General features: G+C 38.1%; 1 protein-coding gene across 4 annotated transcripts in view; it reads right to left on the bottom strand.

Annotated features, from left to right (window-relative positions):
* The window catches only part of LOC108269515 (leucine-rich repeat and fibronectin type-III domain-containing protein 2), a 144838-nt gene that overhangs the window by 53080 nt on the left and 76627 nt on the right, over positions 1-15131 (bottom strand). For 2 of the 4 annotated variants that reach the window (XM_017475456.3, XM_053682828.1), the window contains exons 3-4: positions 6969-7122; positions 4869-4950 (exon numbers count right to left, since the gene is read on the bottom strand). The gene's annotated coding sequence lies outside the window, so the exon portion shown is untranslated. Of the gene's footprint in view, positions 1-4868; positions 4951-6968; positions 7192-15131 lie in introns of those variants that run through there. The other 2 variants (XM_053682827.1, XM_017475457.3) reach the window with 2 other exon arrangements.

Raw genomic sequence — 15131 nt, 5'->3', positions numbered from 1 at the left:
AGGGTGGTTCCAGAGACCGTGAGCAGGACAGTCGTCTAAGGCCACCCCAGCTCATGAAGGAGGTGTCTGTCATTACTGTCTTGTGATAAGGAGACACCCCTAGAGTGTGACCCAAGGCTAGAAACCGGGGACACTTCCAAATTCTCAGAGCACATAGGCATCACCGAGTGGCACTGATTACTCTCAGAGGTTTTGTCCTCGGACGATACCCCCAACTTTTCAGCCACCAGTGAAATGGTCTCCTGTGCAATAGGTCCAACGTTATGATGTTGGCTGCTGCTGCCATACAGCAGCAGCCAGTCTCTCATAGAGACTGGAGTGGATGCCAAGATTCAGCTTTATCTTGATCAATGTTGATAGGCTTGACCCTGCACCTGTTGGGGATAGAAACGCCCTCACTGTAGTAGAATATTTATAACCTCTAGAAAAGTTTCTAGAAATTATACTTTTCTGAGGTTCAGCCTGAGCCCCAAGCTCTTCATGTGGGAGACAACAACGTCTTGATGTTGAACCACCAGTTCCCTGGATCGTGCTAGAATTAGTAGTTTAGTACACGGATCCCCTGGAGTCACAATGGAGCCAGAATGACATCCATGCACTTTGTGAAGGTATGAGGGGATAAAGCTAGCCGAAGGGAAGAACCCAATATTGGTATGCAATGCCTCCAAACGCAAACCTCAGGAACTTCCTGTGACTGGGCAATATTTCTATGTGGAACTATGCACCTTTTAGATCTATCGTCACATGCCAGTCCTCAAACTGAATCTGTGGAATGATAAGTTTGGGCATCAGTATCTTGAACCTGTATGTCCGAAGAGTACAGTTCAGATGACGCAGATCTAAAATTGGCCAAGTACTCCCATCTTTTTTGCGGACCAGGAAATAACGGCTGTAGAAACCTCCCTCCCTTAGGGAATGGGGTACATGTTCAATAGCCCCTTTGTCCAAGAGGGATCTTACTTCCTGCACTAACGTCGGGCTCTGCTCTGAGGTGACTACTGTGGCGAGCACACCTCTGAACCAGGAGGGTCGAGCTCTGAACTTGACCCGGTAACCCTTTTCTAAGGTAGGCAAAACACACTGAGACACATTTGGCAGTAGTTCCATGCTGCCAGATGGTCTTTGAGTGTCGTTAACTTTTCCACATTCTATTGGAGGCAAAGCATCAGACTTCTGTTGTCTGTGACAGCTTGCTGACCAGAGAACACTGAAAACTTGCGAGAGCCTTGGCTAGGGGAGGCCCTACAGTAGTACTGGGGGCTAACTGCCCTATCAACCTAATGTCCTCTGATATGTCCCTCCATGGCCCCTCAGGTCCGCTCCTCCTTTGTCTGCTTGGCCTTTATGACCATTCTCAGATCAGGCCTAGTAGCAGGCCACAACTGTGGCCGCCCGGCTTCTCCTGGCTGTCTGTGGGGGGAGACATAAATTACCTGCCGTCGATGGACAGAGGTAGCTCACAAACGCTTCGTCCACCTTCAGCATAGCTAAACAGCCATTCCGTTCATTCCCCACTATGGCTGAATAATCCGACATTGCGGGGTTAAAAAAAAGCCGGATAAATACGGCTTATGCATGGTTTTCCCCCAGAAGCCTGATATTTTATCATGCATTTCTGGAAAAAAGGGGATTTTTCTGCAGTGTGAGGGATTTATTTTCACCGGGGAGAAAAAAATCTCATCCAGCCTTAGTAATCACTTCAAGCAGCTCTTTATATGTTGCTCTTGGGTTTTAGCACACCCTTCTGGCTCCTTGGAGTCAGAGAGAATTTTTTTGTTTTGTTTTTTTGTGTGTTCAGGGTTGTTGTTTTTTTGGCTTTCCACAGCGGAAGGAGGCATCGCAAAGTGAGCTCCAAAATCCAGCGGAGAGCCAGACCCGGAAGACAGAGATAGAGCAGCGCTCGTCTCTGGTTCCTCTTCCAGATCCATACAAGATCCCCAGGACCTGAACCGGCTGGCTGCCTCGGTAGCGGCCAGCCCAGATCTGCGAGGCCATGTAACCCAACTTCCTTCGCCATGAAGAGAGCGAATCGCGAGCAGAGCTTATTTAAATTATTTTCTTATTTAAAAAGGGACAGAAAAGTAAAGAGATTTTAAATTTTTTTTGGAAAAGATAGAGAGGAAATTAAGAGTCTTTTTGCGAGCGTTACACAAATGACCGACATACAGTCTCGCTGAAGATAATAAGGGTGGCGGCACGGTTCACAGGTGTCATTTGTATATCATGCGACGCACTTAATTGCCATGTCACCAACAGGAGTTAGGTGAGTGTGAGCATTGTAATATCAGGGCTGGATCCAGATCGGGCTGATGAGCAGCGGCTCCTGGATTGCAGGACCCAGATGTGATATAAAATCTATAAAGTCATGTTGACTATTTCTTTTAAAACCGCAGTTCTTAATAAAAATAACCAATAGATGTAAGTGCTCGATGCATCGTCTAAATTATTTGAGTGCAGCAAGATGGTACATTTGAAAAGATGACAATTGTGTGAGTCTATCAAAGCTAAATAAAATGTGTTGATAAATCCCTGACACTGACTGCTTAGTAGTCAGTAGGAGTAGAGGAGTTTCTGAATTCTCAGTATTTATAAAACAGTAGGTGAGAAATACCCAGATGACCTACTGCTTCCGGCGAGATTCTGCAGTATTGAACCAAAAGACACTTTGGCAACGAGAATGGCATGGACGAGTTGTCAGAATTGTATTCATGCTTAAAACTTGTATATACTGATCAGTACATGCTCTATCAATGGCTGAGCAGTAGCTACTGAATCGAATGCAATAGGTAGGTATACTGTCACAGTATGTGATTTCGGACAAAGACTTTATCTTTAATTCATAGTGTAAAGATGAACAGACTTTAAAGAGATCTTTCTGTCAAACATCAGTCGAATAAACACTACAGTTTTTGGATGAAGCCATCATACATTACCTACATACTGTATATATAGACAAACATTCACACTAACCTCACCATTGACTTTTCAAAATACGGATGAAAATGAATTTCCATCTTTTACCATCTATCAGTTCTTTTTTCTAACCCATTCAAATTCCTTACTCCTGTGTTTCTAATTACTGTTTTGTCTGGCTGTGACAAATTTCACAACCCCCTCTCTCTGGGCAGGGAATGAGACTGTACTGAAAACTCTTTGGATGTATAATCTGCTACTGTTGCAAACTTGTTACATTGATACTGCTACTGGAATTCCTAGTATATTTGTAGGTTTTTCATAAACAACAGCTATCAAATTCACATAAGAACATGGCATTGCAGACCAGAACTTATTGAAACAACTATCTATTGTTTGGCTAAACAGCTCTGCGGGTTGCATTGCTATCTATCTATCTATCTATTTATTTATTTATTTATTTATTTATTTATTTATTTATTCTCAGTGAGCCACATTTCCTCACAGCCATTTTCAACAAATGTGTGGGGTTGTGTATTTTTAAATGGTCAATTAATACAATGATACACAAAATTGATACTTTATTTATCATTTGGTTATATTTACACTCAATTAATATGATAAATATTGCAACAGATTACTATATATATAATATATATTAATTGTATACATAACTCACTACATTTGTATGCTTGCTTGAAATAACACAAACTGACTCACAGCTAAGTGCTTTTAATTTATTGTTTGAACTGTGTTGTCTGATGTCATATTGCATGAGCGGCAGTAACAAAAAAAAACAGTGACAGCAGACAGAATGACTCATTCAACACTGTCTGCATTGTTTTTGTTGGCAGCAGATTCAACTGCCCCTGTGCCTGACAACTACTCCTGCACATATTCTCACACGTCTCACTCATCACCATACTTCTTTCATCTTTTGTGATGTGGTGTGAAATAGCTATGTGACGTGATACTGTATGCAGAACTCAATCTTTCAGAGTATATGAAAAATAAATTAGATTTCCCATCATGTGCTTCAAGGTCATACCACAGAGCTACTGGGGGGGAATAAAGATACTGTGCAAAAGTCTTAGGCACATACAAATAAAAAACAATGCCTGCAAAAGAATCACATGAAAAGTTTTTAAAATAAATTACTATAAATACTATAAACTAAATCATATCAATATTTTCTGTGGCAACATAGTGTCTTTTAAAACAGCATCAAGATTATTCTAAGCATCTTGGAGAAGTTACCATAGTTACCATAGTTTTAGTTACTATCTCACTTAGGTTCTGCCTCTGCAGCTAACTCCAGACAGTGATGTTTTATCTAAAATGTGCTCTATAAATTATTTGGACTTTAGCCAATCATGCACCAGCCACACAATGCATGGAGTCATGTAAAACATTAAACATCGCAATGAGAAAAAAATGTCATGTCAGTGATTTTCACTGTAGCATGTTCGTTGGTGCCAGAAGGGCAGTTCTGAATATTTCAGAACATATTTCAGTCTCTAGAGTTCACACAGATTGCTGTGAAAAAACAAAAAACATCCAGTGAGCGGCAGTTCTGTTGGTGGAAATGCCCTGTTGATGAGAGAGCTCAGACCAGATTGGTTCAAGCTGACAGGAATGCTACTGCAACTCAAATAACCACTCTTTGCAACCACAGTGAGCAGAAAAGAATACATCAAACCTTGAAGCAGATGGGCTACAACCACATCAGGTTCCAATCATATAACATTTTAGGTTCCATATAACATATAACATTTATAACAACAAATATAGGCACCATTCAGTTTACTACTTGTTTCCCTCACATCCAACTTCAGTTCTAATATGATGACTACTTCTCTGATTGCATCTGGATTCTTCCCAGCATGTTCTTGACAGTGTACAGATGGTGTGCACGGTCATGACACTATTTTTCACATACAATCAATGCATCTTACCTAGATAGTGTAGGTTTTTCCACAAGGTCCGTTTTAGCTTCTTAAAGCCAAAGCTGTTTAATTTTACACCTCAGTGTCTCACCTGCAATAAAAATTTTTTTAGAAGTTAGAAGCATGAACTTTAATATGGAAACGTAAAAAGAAAAGGTAATAAATATATACAGAAATGATAAAACAGATCCAAAGAAGAGTAGAGATCATCACGGTCATGGTGTAACATTAACCCATTAAATCTAGCATCTTTGGATAATATATTAGGTGTGTTCTTTATAAGATCTCCTTAACACTCCATTCTTTAACATTAATTAAACAACCCAGGCTTTATTAGCAGTTGTAAAGTCTACCACAGCTTCAGTCTATTAAACACCAGGCTGCCCACAAGCCCTGCATTTTGGGACACATTGATGATTCAATACTGATGCTTTTCTCACAGTGATCATCATTTCTGGGTGATCATGAACATGGATTCAACACAACTACGATGATACATCCGCAGCACTGTTAGTGCTTCCTTTCTACACATCTTCTAATAGACCAATAACCCAAATTTAATCATCGTACGGACTACACTCATGATCTCCTCACTGAAGCGTGACACACACAGCTTACATAGCTTACGATTTAGAAGACTAGGCATTAGCTACTCAATATCTGCACCCACAAATAATTATCAACACGTAATATCAAATACTGAGTGAAGAAATTAGTTTTACTTTATGATTAATGAATGCTATTCTAGCATTTGTATTGAAATGAAAAGTTAACACAAATGTACTCTATTCACAAACACATATTCAATCATATTGTAAAATATTCTTACTATAGCCTTATATAAGCAATGAATAAAACACTGTGGAATGCGCTGTTGTAGGAAAATAATCAACAGTAGGGTGGTGTGATGCGCATAATTGATTATTTTACTGTAACAGAAAGTCCAAATATGTTTTTTCCTCTTAAACCACAGCAATTCAGTGGGAGGGAGCGTATCAATGGCGTGGTGTGGGAGAACTCGGGAAGGTTTGAAACCAGTCGCACAACTGCATTCTGGATCAGTTGCAGAGGTTGAATGGCACTCATGAGGCAGACCTGCCAGGAGTGAGTAGAAAGTAGTCCATTCTCAAAATGACAAGGGACTAAACAAGCACCTGAGTGGCCTGTATGGATATAAATGGACAAATTCTTCTGATGTTGTAAAGGAGAAATCGACATGTGTGCATCAGTTTAGCAAAGTGAAAGGAGAAGGACAGTTGATTGTCCATGGTTACCCCAAGCTTGCATGCAGTAACTAAAGCTGAGATCAGAGAGTTTTTCATGGAGATCGCAAGAGCCTGACATTGTGATGAAACACCTGGGATGAACAACTGTTCAGGTTTGCTGGGATTAAGTTTCATCTGAAGAGCTGCCATCCATGATGAGATGTCTGCAGACATGCCGAGATCTGAGCAGAAACAAGAGAGTCTGAGGGATGGAAGAAGGGGATGAGCTGAGTGTCATCCGCATAGCAGTGGTATGTATGGATATGACCTCACCAGGAGATCGATGTATAGCAGGAGAACAGAAGAGGACCACTTTCTGAGACTTGTGGGACACCAGTGGAGAGTCTTTGGGGAGCACATGTCACCTGGTATGAGCGACCTTCCTGGTAGGAAGCACACCACTGCCATGTTGCACTATGATTTCCAAGACTCATGAGGATGAACAAGAGTCTTGTGGTTGACTGTGTCAAATGCAGCTGAAAGATTGAGAAGGATGAGGACTGATGATAGTTCGGCTGATCTAGCAGCACATAGCTTCTCAGTGATGGCCAAAAGGGCAGTCTCTGTGAAATGTGTGCTTTGAAGCTGGACTGGTTAGGATCTTGGAGGTTGTTCTGTGAGAGATAGAGAGACAGTTGATTGTAGTATTTAAGTATGTAGTCTGTAGCTGATTGTAGTAAACATTTTGTATGTAAAAATTTGGTATGAATATTCTTTAATATGCTCTCATTCGGGGGGCATGGAGGCTTAGTGGATAGTGGTTAGCATGCTTGCCTCACACCTCTGTGATTGTGGGTTCGAATACTACCTCCGCCCTGTGTGTGTTCAGTTTGCATGTTCTCACCGTGCTTTGGGGTTTCCTCCGGGTACTCTGGTTTCCTTCCTCAGTCCAAAGACATGTGAATGTGTGTGTCTTTGATTGTGCCCTGCGATGGGTTGGCAACTCATCCAGGGTAGTCCTAAGTTCACTGGGATAGACTCCAGGCTCCCTCACGATCCTGTGTAGGATAAGCGGTACAGAAAATGGATGGATGGATCTTCTCATTCAAATTTAAATTAAAATTTGAGTAGATTTGTTATATACAGTGGGATCCAAAAGTCTGAGACAACGTTGAAAATATGTGATTATTTTATTTAAAATTTGAAAAAAAAAAAAAAAAAAAAAAGAGTTTTAGAATTTTGAAAATTCTAAAAATAAATAAATAAATAAATAATGTAAAAGGTGCAACATCTTGACTATTTAATATGTTGCACAATATCTAGGTCACTATTTAAATGTAAGCAAATTTGTGATGTTGACCATGTGATGTTGAGTCATATCCCTTCCATTGAAGCATGTGTTCAGATGACAAGTTGATGGATTTGATCTAACATGGATCATCATGTCTTTTTTCAATCTCAGATTCCTATTTTTGGCTAACTGGAGTAGAACACGATGTGGGCATCTGCTGTTGGAGCCCACCCCCTTGAAGGTATTGATGTGTTGTGCATTCTGAGATGCTTTTCTGCTCACCACTGTTGTAAAGAGTGATTATTTGAGTTGCTATATCCTTCCTTTCAGCTCAAACCAGTCTGACCTCTCATTAACAACGGGTTACCGCCCATAGAATTTTCACTAACTGGATTTGTTTTGTTTTTTCACCATTCTGCACAGAGACAGCAGTGCAGCAGTTTCTAAAATATTGGAATCAGCCTGACAGTTTTTTTTTTTTCAATCCCCAGAGCATCACATATATAACTACAGGCTACGGAATATAGCCATAGCAAAAAAAAGAGATCCACTCTGTGACAAATCTGTGATCTTCAGCACTGAGCGTGATCACTTGTCACGGCTGTCCAAACAAATTCACCCCCACTCCAAAGCAATATATGTATTATTAGAGGGCAGGAAAAATAGTAGAGTATTGGTGATGATGAGGCCAAATAATAAGGCAGAGCTCAGTAATATCCTGTAGCTATTTATCTCTCTCCATCTCTCTGTCTCTCATGAAACACAGTCCTTCTCTCATTTTCTTCCCATTTTGCATTTCATCACAATCACTCTTCTTCCACATACACATGCACACACATTACCATACCTCACTTGAACCTAAAGTATGCACACTCTCACCAGCTAAGTGGGGCACACATCTAATAAACTGTAACAAAAGCTTCTCATTTCCTCACAGAACTAGTCAATTCTAGGGCACAGCACTCACATCACAGCTTACCAACAATAAGGTCCACAGAGGAATGTGATGATTATCCATTTATAGCTACCCAGTACCCACACCATAATAGGCTCATATTTGGGCTATCAGGATAAAAAAAAAAAAAAAAGAAAAAACATGTAAAAGGCAGAAGTATCCGTCATCTGTCATCAGCAATACCATTATCATATTTAACCACTTAACATCCTGTCTTATTACTCAGTTATTAATATTAAATTAATATTCAATGATAATATGAATGATTCAAGAGCTACCGTGAGATTCACAGAAAAAGTACAGTACTTTGCAAAAGTGTTAGGCCCCGTATTTTTTTAGTACAAATTTTGTTAAAAAATTTTATTTTATGAGTCAGTACAACAAATTCCAGCACAAACTTAAATGTTACAGAAAAATGTTTGTATATCAGTAAATAAATCAGCATATTAAGTGGTAAGAGACACTTTTCAGACAAAAAACATAATGATGGCTGCAAGTGGGACAGTCAAAGTCTTCAGAAGAATCGTGTCTGGTTCTGCAAGATGCTCAATAAAACTCACAGCTCATGTCCTTATAAAACTGCACTAATTCTACACGAGACTCCTTTTTTAAACTTTTTTCTACTTGAGACACCAAATACTGTCTTTGTTTCATTTATTATTGTTTACTGCCCTTTATAATGTTTTTTATAAATTGGAGAAACATTTCATTTCATTATGTTTGAAGGCATCTTTCCTCTACTGCATTTCTTTGCATGTGCCTAAGACTTTTGCACAGTACTGAATGTAGTTACTAGTGTGAGGAATGTAAGCCTGGACATATTGGCAGGTCCAGGGACTTAATAGTTAAGCAATTAGTTAAGTTTCTTTACTCGTCCTTTTAATGGCAACTAAAAAATCTACTCATCTCCCACTCAACATGTTTTTTCTTTTCTTTCATTTTTTTTTCTTGACATGTACCCCATTTCCAAAAAAGTTGGAACAGTATGGAAAATGCTAATAAAAACAAAGAGGAGTGACTTGTAAATGTAGTTTGACTTGTATTTAAACAAAAAACATATAAAGACAAGGTATTTGATGTTTTACCTAATCAACTGTATGGTTTTCTGAAGATAAACGTTTATTTTGAAATTAACGCATGCTAGACATTCCAAAAAAGTTTGGACTTCTTGAAATAAGAAGGTGATGTGAAACAGATGAGGCAATCGTCTAATCATAGTCTATAAGGAGCCTCCAAAAAAGGTCTAGCCTTTCAAGAGCAAGGATGGGTCGAGGCTCGCCAATCTGCCAATAGACGCATCAGCGAATAATCCAACACTTTGAGAACAACATTCCCCAAAGACAAATTGGTAGAATTTTGGGCATTTCACCTTCTACAGTGCACAATATAATTAAAAGATTCAAGGAATCCGGTCAAATCTCAGTGTGTACAGGGCAAAGCTGAAAACCACTTCTGAATCTGATTTGATCCCTCAGACGTCACTGTATTAAAAACCGTCATGAATCTGCAATGGATATCTTGACATGGGCTCGAGAATACTTTGGTAAACCTTTGTCAGTCAACATTATTCGCCACTGCATCCACAGATGAAAGTTAAGGCTTTACTATGCAAAGCAGGTGTGGTCTGACAAGTCAACATTTCAAATACTTTTTGGACAAAACAACCGTTGTGTTATCCGGGCCAAAGAGGGAAAGGACATTCCAAGCTATTATCAGATTCAGTCAGTGTACATTGCATGGGTAACTTGCACATCTGTGAGGGAACCATTAATGCAGAAAAATATGTACACATTTTTGGAGCAACATATGCTGCCATGCAGAGCCAGACAATGCCAAACCATATTTTTGCCCAGATTACAAGGGCGTGGTTGCATAAGCAGACAGTCTGGGTGCTAGCATGGCCTGCCTGCAGTCCTGACCTGTCTCTGATTGAGAATGTGTGGTGCATTATGAAGTGCAAAATAGTGGGGGGATGAATGGGGGAAAATTCCGCTTGCTAAACTTAACCAACGGGTGTCTTCAGTGCCCAAACGCTGTGTTATTAAAAGAAAGTGCTATTAAAAGAAAAGGTGATGTTACACAGTGGTAAACAGTCGGCTATCCCAACTTTTTTGGAGTATGTTGCATCAGATTTGAAATGAGTATATATCAGTCATCAGATTTGAAATGAGTATATATTTTCAAAAATGAATAAAATTCACAAAGTTTCAGTATTTTCTGATTACAATAAATATTTTTCAATATTAAAAGTTAAGATTACAAATAAATATTTTTTGATTTCTAAAGACAAGTGATTACAGTGTTTTGAAAAAATGTTAACAATATTTCATGACTCTAAGATATGACATCTCCGTGCTGCGACTGCTTGCTAGTTATCACTAAAACTCGTAACTGCACGTGGAAACTACAACTGCAAAACTGGATAAATTTGTAATTTACAAGTCTAAAAATGTTAAGGAAATTGTGGACAGTCTGCCTGAGTCGCCTGAACCGTGTACCTCTACTAAACACAAGAGCAAGACCCCGTCTGACCAACGTAGGAAACGTTGGAAATATCAAGAAGAATTCATAAATTCATAATTCATAATAATAAATACCGATCATGTCTTGATGTTGAGAATGATCTGCAAGTAGCCCTATCCACCATAAGGTCACAGATTAAGCTTTTGTGCCCCAAGAAACAAGTGCACCCATCCTACTGAAAGGTAAATTCATTTTATATACGTTAATATAGTGGAAGTGGATGCAATATAGTTAAACTGATGTGAAGGACTTAAAACAACTTTTTTTGTTTATTGTTTGTGTATGTTGTGGTAGTGGGGGTCGTGAGTTCTTGTCGATGTTAGTTTAGGAGTTGCTGGCTTAAAAGTTTGAGAACCACTGTCTTATTGTCGTGAAACTGAATTGTTGTGTTCGTGTGTACCCAAGACATGGGTACCAGTCTTGCTCATAGTCTACATGTTTTGGCTTGTATTTCCTGTTTGTTCTTGTGTTCACAGTTTTAGTTGTTGTTTTGCACTTCATACGTTAAAAACCTGCGCTTACATCCATCTCCTCTACATACCTCTGACAATGAGCAACTACATGAAATGTCGCTTATAAACTGTTGTTAAATGAGGAATAAAACATGACAAGGTTCTGTGATGCCATTATCCCCCCAAAAGTTCATTATTTTTTCAATAACAGCAGGCAGGAAAGAGTTTTATTCCTCTTATACCACACTAATGCTAAATCTTTGTATTTATTAGAGAATGAAATCATAATGTTTAGCTATTTCTAGTTAGGTTCTTACAGTCCTTCCGTCATGAGACTCTCTTCAGATGTGTTTAGGTGAGTTTAAAAAAAAAGTTCACAGTTAAATGACTAAAGTTACAGCTGTTTCATTAATCAATGAAACACATTAATCATCACCTTCTGCCCAATCACAATTAAGAATTTAACAGTGCTGTTGTATGTCTAAATTGTAAATTCCTAATGCATTGTTAACTACTATTAAATGATTCATTAATAGTGCATGCATAGATTAATAATGGCATAAATGACCTGATCATTTGTTTGTAATTGTTAATTATGTTATATTATATTATGTTAATTATTAATTGATTAATTAATCTATAAATTGCCTATTAATACAAATTAATATAAAATGTTATCAAATACCTTTTTTTTTTTTTAAAATCCAAAGTGATCTCATCAACAATCAGACATGATTTGTGCCATATAAAGAAAGTCATACAAGCCACATCCTTAAGCTCAACAGGTCACACTTAACTTAATTTTCTCTTAGCTCTGTTGCCCTGGTTTGCACCTACACATCTGAATTACATTTCGATTTCAATTTCCCCTTCCCTTGTACCTGCTGTCAATATGAGATGGGTTGTTATAAATAGCTCTTGAAATGGAAACTGTGACTTTTCCAGCTCTGAATCTGTTTAACATCTCTGTTAATAGAATATATTTGTAGAAATGAAAATGGAACCATAAAAAAACAAAGCCTCTAAGCAAAATTGAATATGCATGGTTGAATAAATAGATCAGTGGTAAGAGGAAAAATAGAGCAAAATCTAATCAGGAACCTTGACCTTTTCAAAGACCCCGTGGAGATGAATGAATGCAGAAATGTTTTCAATGGCATTCCGTGACATTTGTATTTAAGATAAACAAACAGTGGTAAAGGAGACTTGAGATAAGTGATCGGTTTTCCAAAACCTCGCGGGAAGTAAGAAAGAAATAGCATCAAGTAACGCAGCATAAACTATTGCGATAAACCCTAATAAACCTAACAGCATTCAACAGAATTATTTGGATATATTATGAAGGAATGTAATAAAAACTAGGCATATGTCTTATAAAAAAGAAAAACGAGAACATTGTGACTCTGTAGTGAAGGCACAGTCCCTTTGCTACAATAAGAAAACAGGCTTTCACAATGTCAAAGCGGCCGTATTATTAGGGTCAGCTCTTCTGAGGGATGTTGTGTGCTGATATTTAAATAGACAAAATAAAAACTGAATGGCTGTGCAACAAAAAGTAAGCTCATTCTTATTAGTGAGAAAACCTAAGCCAGGTTTATTGTTTACTCTGTCAAATTACTCTGCCTGCATTGAGAAACAGGGTGTAGTAAGTTTGATCTGTGAATTAAGCTGCCCTATATATCTGACCTCAATAGCCTAGGGTATCTCAATTATTGGGTATATATAAAAGGTACTTCAAGTAACTTAAAACATTAATAAAACATATCTGCAGCATTCATAAAATACCACTTTTGTCTGCTCCATCCCACTATAACCAAGTTTTGCCATTCTTTCAATATATAATTATTAATGTGTGTGAATCCATGCAACATCTCATGCTTAAAACATCCTTTTCCATCAATCATTCATTATACGTAGATTAAGAAAAATGTACATTTTATTGTCACACAACCTTCACTCAACCCTGTTCAGAATATATTCAGTCGATGAAATATTTGCAATATTCCACCAAGTCACATGATCAACAGGAAGTTGCATTATATGAATTTCCTAAAGATCATGGGGAAAAAGAAAAGTATGTTCTTTCATTATTTTTTCTTTATTTTCAATGATCTTGATTTGTGAGATCACTTTGAAAGTCCAAAACCCGTTAACCAAATTATGGATTAAAAGTAAATTATTAGCAATAATTTTTAAAAAATACACTTTGTCAGTGGTCATCTCCACTGCTGGTTTCATCTCCAACCAAAATCAAACACACCTGTTTTAGTTGATCAAGAACGTCTTAAGGCAATGATTAGATGGTGAGGTGCACACGATTATGCTCTTCAGAAAGGTAGATCTCCAGGAACAGGGTTAATACCACTGCTTTAAGTATATCATTTGGAAGCCCTTAATGTCTTGAAGCAATTAGCATTGATACTAGTTAAGCACTCTTTTTTGCATTTGTTCTTTTAAGAGCAAAATGCAGTCAGTTAGATTGTGTACTGATAAGGGGTGACACCTTTTTAAAAATGGTCAAATTAATCTTTTCTTATACTCAATATTTATTTTTCCACCCCAATCATGGAATCACTCATATCTTTGGTTGTATTATCAAGCTGACACTCAAAACACCAAGGAAGTCACTGGCCCATATCATATTATCTTTTTTGATTATTATTATTTCTCCAGTGCATGACATTCTGGTGGTTCTGGAGAGCATTAATAGTAATATAATGTGTCAGCCAGATTAGCCATATAGCCATGACTACAAATTTTGAGCACTGAAAAACAAGATATTGCCTATAAATCCTATCAGTTTTTTTCACAAGGCTCACCAAAAACATCTGTCATAGCATGTGAGTGCTATGACATTGTCTTTCCCTGCTAATTCACCTTTTTTATTTGTCCTGTAGACAATTGTAATCACATTTACCAGTAGGAAAGACACAAGTGCCCCCAGATAAGAGCTTACCATATTTCTCTATGTTGTCATTATGTGGTCCTTGCTCTTTGGCCCATGGTCTGTCCATTTATCTGGTACACACAATTTTGTGTCCTGTCGATCTCTTCTTAAAATGAGATATGCCTCTAAAACAAAGTTCATCTGTCTTATAGAGCTACCTAAAAAGATATGTTTTTCAGCAGTGATCAAGGATTATACTTGGTCATGATGGTATTTGGAGATGGATGAGTCACTATAGAATGTAGATCAAATTCAAATAAATCAAATTCAAATCTTATTTACCAACTCTGCTGTAGCACAATGGCTAGCAAAAGGCACATAATCCAGCAATTATCCAGCAATCAGTTGATAAATCATTGATACTTTCAGACACCAAACATTTATAGTATTTCACAAAAATGAGTACACCCCAAACATTTTGTAAATATTTGATTATACCTTTTCATGTGACAACACTGAAGAAATGACACTTTGCTACAATGTAAAGTAGTGAGTGTACAGCTTGTGTAACAGTGTAAATTTGCTGTCCCCTCAAAATAACTCAACACACAGCCATTAATGTCTAAACTTCTGGCAACAAAAGTGAGTACACCCCTAAGTGAAAATGTCCAAATTGGGCCCAATTAGTCATTTTCCCTCTCTGGTGTCATGTGACTTGTTAGTGTTACAAGGTCTCAGGTGTGAATGGGGAGCAGGTGTGTTAAATTTGGTGTCATCGCTCTCACACTCCCTCATACTGGTCATTGGAAGTTCAACATGGCACCTCATGGCAAAGAACTCTCTGAGGATCTGAAAAAAAGAATTGTTGCTCTACATAAAGATGGCCTAGGCTATAAGAAGATTGCCAAGACCCTGACACTGAGCTGCAGCACGGTGACCAAGACCATACAGTGGTTTAA

Source organism: Ictalurus punctatus, chromosome 9, assembly GCF_001660625.3.
Source record: "Ictalurus punctatus breed USDA103 chromosome 9, Coco_2.0, whole genome shotgun sequence".
In the NCBI taxonomy this organism is placed as follows: Eukaryota; Metazoa; Chordata; class Actinopteri; order Siluriformes; family Ictaluridae; genus Ictalurus; species Ictalurus punctatus.
The sequence above is the reverse complement of the archived record's forward strand: the minus strand, read 5'-3'. Positions and strand labels throughout refer to the sequence as shown.